Source organism: Sinohyriopsis cumingii, chromosome 14, assembly GCF_028554795.1.
Source record: "Sinohyriopsis cumingii isolate HCF-2022 chromosome 14, ASM2855479v2, whole genome shotgun sequence".
Classification (NCBI taxonomy): Eukaryota; Metazoa; Mollusca; class Bivalvia; order Unionida; family Unionidae; genus Sinohyriopsis; species Sinohyriopsis cumingii.
The window spans coordinates 120,006,964-120,014,433 of NC_142974.1; the positions used below are offsets into that span (position 1 = coordinate 120,006,964).

A 7,470-nucleotide genomic window follows, 5' to 3' on the forward strand; every position below is an offset into this window, starting at 1 on the left:
ATAAACTATTAATCGATTTTGGTCCAGTCCTACCACCTTATCATTTATTTATTTATTTATTTAGCTAGTTAGTTACTTAGTTACTTAGTTTAGTTAGTTACTTATTCAGCCAGTTTATTTGTCCACGCATGTATGCATGTCATCCAGGCATACTCACTGTCATGTAGTCAGTTACAGTTATCAGTCAGTCAGTCAGTCCCTGCACCCAGTTCGAAAATCTGCAGGCCAGTCCATACATCCACTCAAATAATCACTTAGCATCTAGTTAGCAATTCAGTCAGTTATTTTAGTGGACTGTTTGGTACCTTTGTTACATTAGCAGTAATTATATTTCCTTCTTTGTGTTAGGCATATCTCTGCATAAATCATGGTATTTATTGTGTCAGCCTAAGCTAGTAAAATTACAACAGAACAAATGTGTCGTTCTTCTCGTTTCTTAGAGACGTTCCATTCTGGTTGTCTGTGATGCAAGTTCGTACCCAGCTGGAAAGAGAGTTTGCCGAAAAGGCAGAGAAATGGTGTAAGAACGTGTCTGATAAACTTTATATCCTGAGGCAACACAACGTTGATGGTAATTTTCCTACGTGTCTCCACGTTTGCTATTTTCTTCTTTAATAAGAGTTATTTCTTTGATGATATTCATAAAAATGGAGGTTGGGTGGGGTTGCCTTCATTGCATATGTTCTTTAATAACATACATGTATAATCATTTGACCATATTTACTCGCGGTAACGATTGAACCAGATTCCACCCCTTTTCCACGCTAGCTGGTACTCCTTTTTTGTTAAAAGCCTTCTTGTGTGTATATACTGAAACACCAAGTACTTTATATTTAAAGTAAGAAATTAACATCTAGTTATCGATCCATCTATCCATCGGCTTCAAATACATCACGAAAGGAATAAGCATTGCTTGAATTAAACATGCCAACAAGTAAACAGTGTATCATTCCATCGTTCTCACTCTCATTTCGAAACACTAATTCAGTTTGCCTATCTTTCCGTCGTTACTTCCTCAATCCATTGACAATCTCGTCCCACAAAACGTAGCACCACAGTCTACTACAGTGAGATATATTAATTCGTAAGCTCTTTATTGGTTTGTAGGTATACTTCAGATAGAATCTGCACTCCGAATGGAAGTGGCATCGATGGAAGAAAGGACCCGTTTTGCTCGTGAATCATTATGTTCATATGAAGAGGCTGCCAATCTCCTTCTCGAGTGAGTACAATTGTTAAGTAGAGTAGTGTACAATTGGTAGATTTTGAACGACCCAGCACCAGTTCAAACCAGATTAAACCCGTCATCGTCTGTTTCCAATGCGAGTGAGTTAAATATCATAGATTTACTCTCGCATGTAATGGTAAAGGTCAATGGTGTTCCAAATGAACACAACCCCAACCACTCCACCCGTACCCGCATGGAAATAGACGCCAGAGTATTTGAGACTGAGAATGAAATTCAATAGCCCATCACTATAACCATGTCCATGTTGGGAATCATACCAGACAACCTTAAGTAAAAGAAAAGAAATAAAAGTATGGTGGGTTGCATCGGAGGTGATCTCCATGCTTTAGATTCCTTATATTGAGAATAAAGTTGGTTTTACGAAAACTTGAAGAAGCCTGTCTATTTTCGTGATTACTTACATAATTACTACTTTCTGGCATGTAACGAATGTCGCGATTACGATTATAATGATGATGATATATTATTATTATTATTATTATTATTATTATTGTGGATATATAGTATGTTAGATAATCAGTTTCCATACAATATCACAATAATTTGTTATGTATCCTTTGAACTGTACATATTTTGTAAGTAAACATAAGGCTGTGAAGAAACGAACCAGGGTCCACTTACTGTTTTAATCGCGAAAATTGTCGATTACTGTGGTTTTATTTTGCTATAGTACCTGAAGTGTGCCAAGACATTTCAATATCTGCTCGGGGAGATTGGGTATTTGGTAAAAGCGATGTCTGTATCTTAGCCCTTAATTGGTATAGAGTAAAGATATTTGCCGCGACAATACGGTTTTATATCTTAATTTACAGTGAGAGAGAAGCTGATGAAAAAGTCATCTTGAGAAAATACGAAACGTCCTTCCAGGAGATGCTGAACCCATACAAACGTTTCTGTAATAGAGTTGAAAAAGGACAGAAGGTACATTAAATTTAGTCCGGAGTAATTAAATACTACTATATTCATTGAGTACAGACTGGAGCTCAACCGAAAACGTTAGTACAATATTAATACATATATTTATTCAATTCAATAAGAAGTTATGAAACAGTAAGTCTCGTCTTGATGAGTTCGCGTCGATCAATATGATAGTTTTGATGGTTCATAAAACTTAATACATCCATACAAAGGTCTGAATTGTTTTATTTCCTGATTAGAATATTAAACAAATACAACATGACTGTATGTACCTAATTAACAACCTAGAAGTGTTATAAATAGGTTTATCACATAGTTGATATCATTTACAAATAGCGCTTGTCCTTTATTATATTTGATATGTCAAGACCTAGCGTATCTTTGAATTGGTCCCAAAAAAGCTCATTAAATCATTCCTCTGTCTTCATATTATAAAATGTCCACCACCATGTTGATTTTCCTTGCCCAGCCACTTTTATTTTAATGTTATGTTAACAATATGGCGTCCGTTTTACGAATTGGTAGTCAAACGGTTATTGGAAAGAAAGGGTAACTAACATAGAAACGCACAGTGGTGGCTACATCTGTCGAAATATGACCTTTTTACCCCACATAGAAATTTTCAAATGCCAACCTAGGAAATGTTTAACCTTGCTGGATGTTCATAAAGTCAAAACGACATGTGTCGAGGCCCAAAACGTTAAATCACACTGTCCAAAACAAACATAAAACATTTAGGCAGATAAACACAAAACAGCCTATAATTATATGGACAGCCCCCGTTATATTGTAGGTGACACGCGGAATAATATTCAAATTATGAAACATTGTGCATCATTTACATCTGCTCGCCATAAATTCATAAGATTATCTTTGATTATATGATTCCTGTGACAGATGGTTTTTCATTTGATGGCAAAACGTCACCTGATAAATTTTATGTCGCATGATCATTTTTCATGTCGTATTGTTTGTAAGTGAACTCATCACGTTAAATTGTTAACATCATGCAGTTTTGGTTAGTTTCCAAATGCCTTGCGGCTAATTTAATGTTGCAATTCATTCTTTGTCAATATTTGGAATTATTATCTGTATGTGTAGATTTTTAAAAAAATAGCCAGCTGTTGATGCTATCGTAATAAATTTGAAGTATTCGCATTTGGTTATAGTGTACCGTTTTAAGGAATTTTTATATTTTTGTGATGACTTGTCTGATTATTGGAATTTGATGCAATATAAATATTCCTTTGCCCGAAATAATTGGCCAATTACTAGGAACAAACGTCACAGAGTAAAGTGTTAGTGAGTTTCCATGATGCCATTGTTCAGTAGTAGTGAATTCAAGTCCATACCGAATAAGTGTCCATGGATTAATAAAGTACCTACTAAAATCTAGTCGCGTACATTGGTGGTGTGACTGCAGTGGCAGTATTTATGGTGGGAAACCGGTAAATTACACAATATAATCAATAAGAAGGGACTCGGCAGATGCCGTTTATGTGGCCATGGTGGCAAAGGCCAAACAGTTATACCTACGACAGTGCCTGGAAACTACAGTTTGACTGGCCTAAGGTAGCGTCGTTTAAACTAGTTCCCTGTGTTCAGGGACAGTTGCATAATTTCTACGACGAGAACTGCTGGCGGTACGGAAACATAACGAAGAGAAACCATATATTTGTCAGGTTGTGAGATCTGTGGTCTTGCAATGATTAGAGTAAAATGTATGTATAGAAGGGACACGTCGGACTTTCTACTTTACAACTGAAGTTGTGTGGAAGCCTTTGGATATTTGGGGTAAACTTATGACTTCTAGCGGGAATCGCACCAGGGTTTGAAACCGATCGGTCAAGTAAGGACCCCTGTTAATGTTTTATTTCCCTCATTTCTAGGTCTACAAACGATCAATGGTCAGATTAGAAAAGTTGGTTTTGGAAGAGAACGCGTCTTGGTTTAGCAAGAGGAAAGTAAAGAAAGCCAGGAAGGTGGCGAAGAGGAACTCTGATGGATACATTAAACTTTTAAAGGAGGAGACAAATCAAGCGGTTAACATTGCCTCAGTAAGCCGATATTTATTACTAACAAATGGCTGTGTAATATTCTTCAGATATAACACTTTTCCATTCACCTCGGATCATTTCTGTCTTTGGAAATACCAATGAACATGAGAATTCTTTGTTCCATACTTGTAATTATCAGAGTATATGATAAGATGTATTTAATGTCGGAATGATTTAAAACAACAATCTATTTACCGACACTACGTAAAACAAATCAGGCATTACAACAAGCGTGATTAGCAAGACATCAAAACGCATCATAACATGAATACAAATTGGACAAAATACACACGACATGAATTGAAACATAAGCAGGCAAAGCATTTAAAATTCAGTGACTAAAGGTGAATTTAGCAGCTGTATAAATTTGTTTGTTTTTTTTAAAAGAAACACAATTTACGATTAAATATATAAAATAATTAGTCCCTATTTAACGTGATGCAGCTTACGCCACACTTGAAAGGAAAAGGGGTAACAGTAAGGCACTTAAGTAGCAAATACGACAAGGAGAGATAAAGGAATAACGCTAACACAAACATTAGCTGTCATCATAGCATAAGATGGAATATTATTTAAAGCTATTACATTGGCAGCCTTTACCATTACAGGATCGAATTAAATCTCTACATAAATCCAATTTCGCTTTTTGTCTGAAGTTATTTGGTATCCCATTACAACGAGCGACAGCTGCTTATACCAATACTATATCTTCCAGCTCTCTTTGGAATATGAAGGAGTCGCCACTGAGATTGCTGACAAAAAGGTCAAATCGTTCGTGGACTGTTGGTCTACCTGTATGTTACAACATGCAGAAAATTCCACTGATGATAGAAGGTAAAGCATATATACGCATGTACGTACATCAATCCCGACTTTACAACGTTGTATAAATTGATATATTCTTCTGTCTACACGTCTGTTAATCCAACTATTCATTTACCTGTGAATTATCTGCATTAGGTCACGAAACGTATTATTTCTTCACCTCTACCTCCAATTATACTCTCTCTCTCTCTCTCTCTCTCTCTCTCTCTCTCTCTGAAATGCACATACCCGAATGTCATATAAAAGATTGATAGGAAAGAGGTGAAACGGTAGAACAGAATAAATTCATATATTTTAGTATAGGGAGGACCACATATATGAAGTAGGATTGTTCGGTCAAATCCAGAAACATAACACTTTTAATTTTCAAAATATATGTCCAGTTTCAGCTAGACCAAGACAGAACAATCAGTAAAGAGAAGTCCTGGACAAATATCCTGCTCTTTATAACAGGCATATATTTCTGGATTTGGAAGCCTTAAAACTAATTGTATGCCATGAATATAGAGTGATAATTCATGTCCTATAAGACGAGACTTCAACATACACATATACTCATACACATGTCAATATGATGTTGATTATTTTCATGTCCTTTTCAGGAACGTGAATAATACAGGACAATACCTGCTCAGCAAAGTTGATTGTGAAAAGCTGGTCAAGCTTCTATCAGAATTCAACAAGGAAAGCCTCCATATACCAACATACCAGGTAAATGCCACTTAGGAAACACTCATCTTCTCTACGACCGCTCAACCTTCTTGGTGTCAGAGGAACGTTTGCTAGTGATGCTGAGAACAAAGTCAATGAGATCAATGTCTCATTCATGTGTATTCTTCTTATAGAAAAGGTTTATAAGAACACGTGACATTCGTATGCGTTTTAGAAACACGTGTTCTAAATTTAATCGTGAATTGTTTTGCGATTGTCATATTTATTGCGTGTATCGTGTTCAAATGTTCAAGCCATGTCTTTCTGAAATATATGGTACCGTAGGATGGACTCTTTCGCTGAAATGACTGTTGAGTCGACAGGAAATCGCGGAAAATGGATTGATGATTATTTACTATTGCACATACTGGGGATCGACCCCAGGACGGATAGCTGAGAAACGAGCGCATTACAGTTGCACTATCTTAGCACTATCTGTTATACATGAACATGGATTCCAGTGCCAATCGGGCTTCATGTCATCTTCGCTAGCCAAAGTTCCAATACGATAACCCAATCTACACCTTGGTGGATCGAACATATATTTTAGTGCTTTCTCCTAGATACATCTATTGGATTTCCTACTTTAGTATTTAATGCCAGCTAACCAATAGCGTGTAATAACGGTGCATTGTAATCGGCCGAAAATGATGGAGACAATTGCCTTAAAAAGAATACTTTGCTAAGTTTAACATCGAAAGTATCTCTACGTGCCACAGAGAAGCCATTGCAGGTTTATGTGCGTAAATATATTTGTACAAACACGGACCGACAGTGGAAAATTCCTTTTTTATAAGCTTTTTATATATATTTAAAAATAGTCCATTTAAGTTGTCTGCTCCCTTGTCTCAATCACGCAGCAACAGTGTTCAAATGTAAACAACTTTATTTTGATTCGATGCAGCGGCAAGCCATTGCATCCAATGAAATTCAAAGACCCGACGCATATAAAAATTTGCTCGAAACACCAAGATGTATATAGGGTATCATATCGGAACTTTGGCTAGCGAAGATATTGTCACATATATAGTGCATAATGTGTCAAGTGTTTAGGTCTAGTTGTCAAGCGTATAGTTCGAGGTATGTATGTAGATTTCGTGGATATCTGTATAAATATCGAATATGTCTGTGTGTGTGTATGTCTGTGTGTGTGTGTGTTGATTTGATTGTATTATTATTTTGATCTCTATGTCGCTTGAACCTTTAGTCACTATAATCTGTCATAAATAATCTTCAAGATCTTTGATTATTTCTAGGAATTCCAAGGAGTTATCGATGTTGAGGAGCTACTTGGCTATCGGCCTGTGGTAGAAACTATCATTTCAGGTCAGTTTGGAGTTATGCAATATGAATATGTTTGTATGTATGTATAGAGGGTTTAACGAAGCATTCTCTCAATTGGGATAATATAGAAATACGTAAAGTTTAGATATTTTATGCGCACATTTTATGTTTCACACTGGGTTAGCAGTTTTATGCTGACAGGCTATTTTGAAACATAACTACTGTCCCTTGCACCATTTAGTTTCGGGAAATACAGAATATTGCAGATGCATCATCCCGTGTATCATAAGAGGCGACTAATTGAGGCAGCCTTTTCGCCCTTGTTATAATGCATCAGCTGTGCTTGCTTTGACCTTTTCAAAGAGCGGGAATTATTCAAATATTTTGTATGCTTTAAATTAGACGTTGTTTTCCCAGGTGGAATAC

General features: G+C 36.3%; 1 long non-coding RNA gene across 1 annotated transcript; it reads left to right on the forward strand.

The window, feature by feature from the left end:
• Window positions 1–5,657: 5,657 nt before the first annotated feature.
• LOC149784709 (uncharacterized) lies at window positions 5,658–7,087 on the forward strand. Its single transcript, XR_016414189.1, has 2 exons — window positions 5,658–5,760; window positions 7,017–7,087. It is a non-coding gene; the product is annotated as an uncharacterized LOC149784709 (long non-coding RNA).
• Window positions 7,088–7,470: the final 383 nt, after the last annotated feature.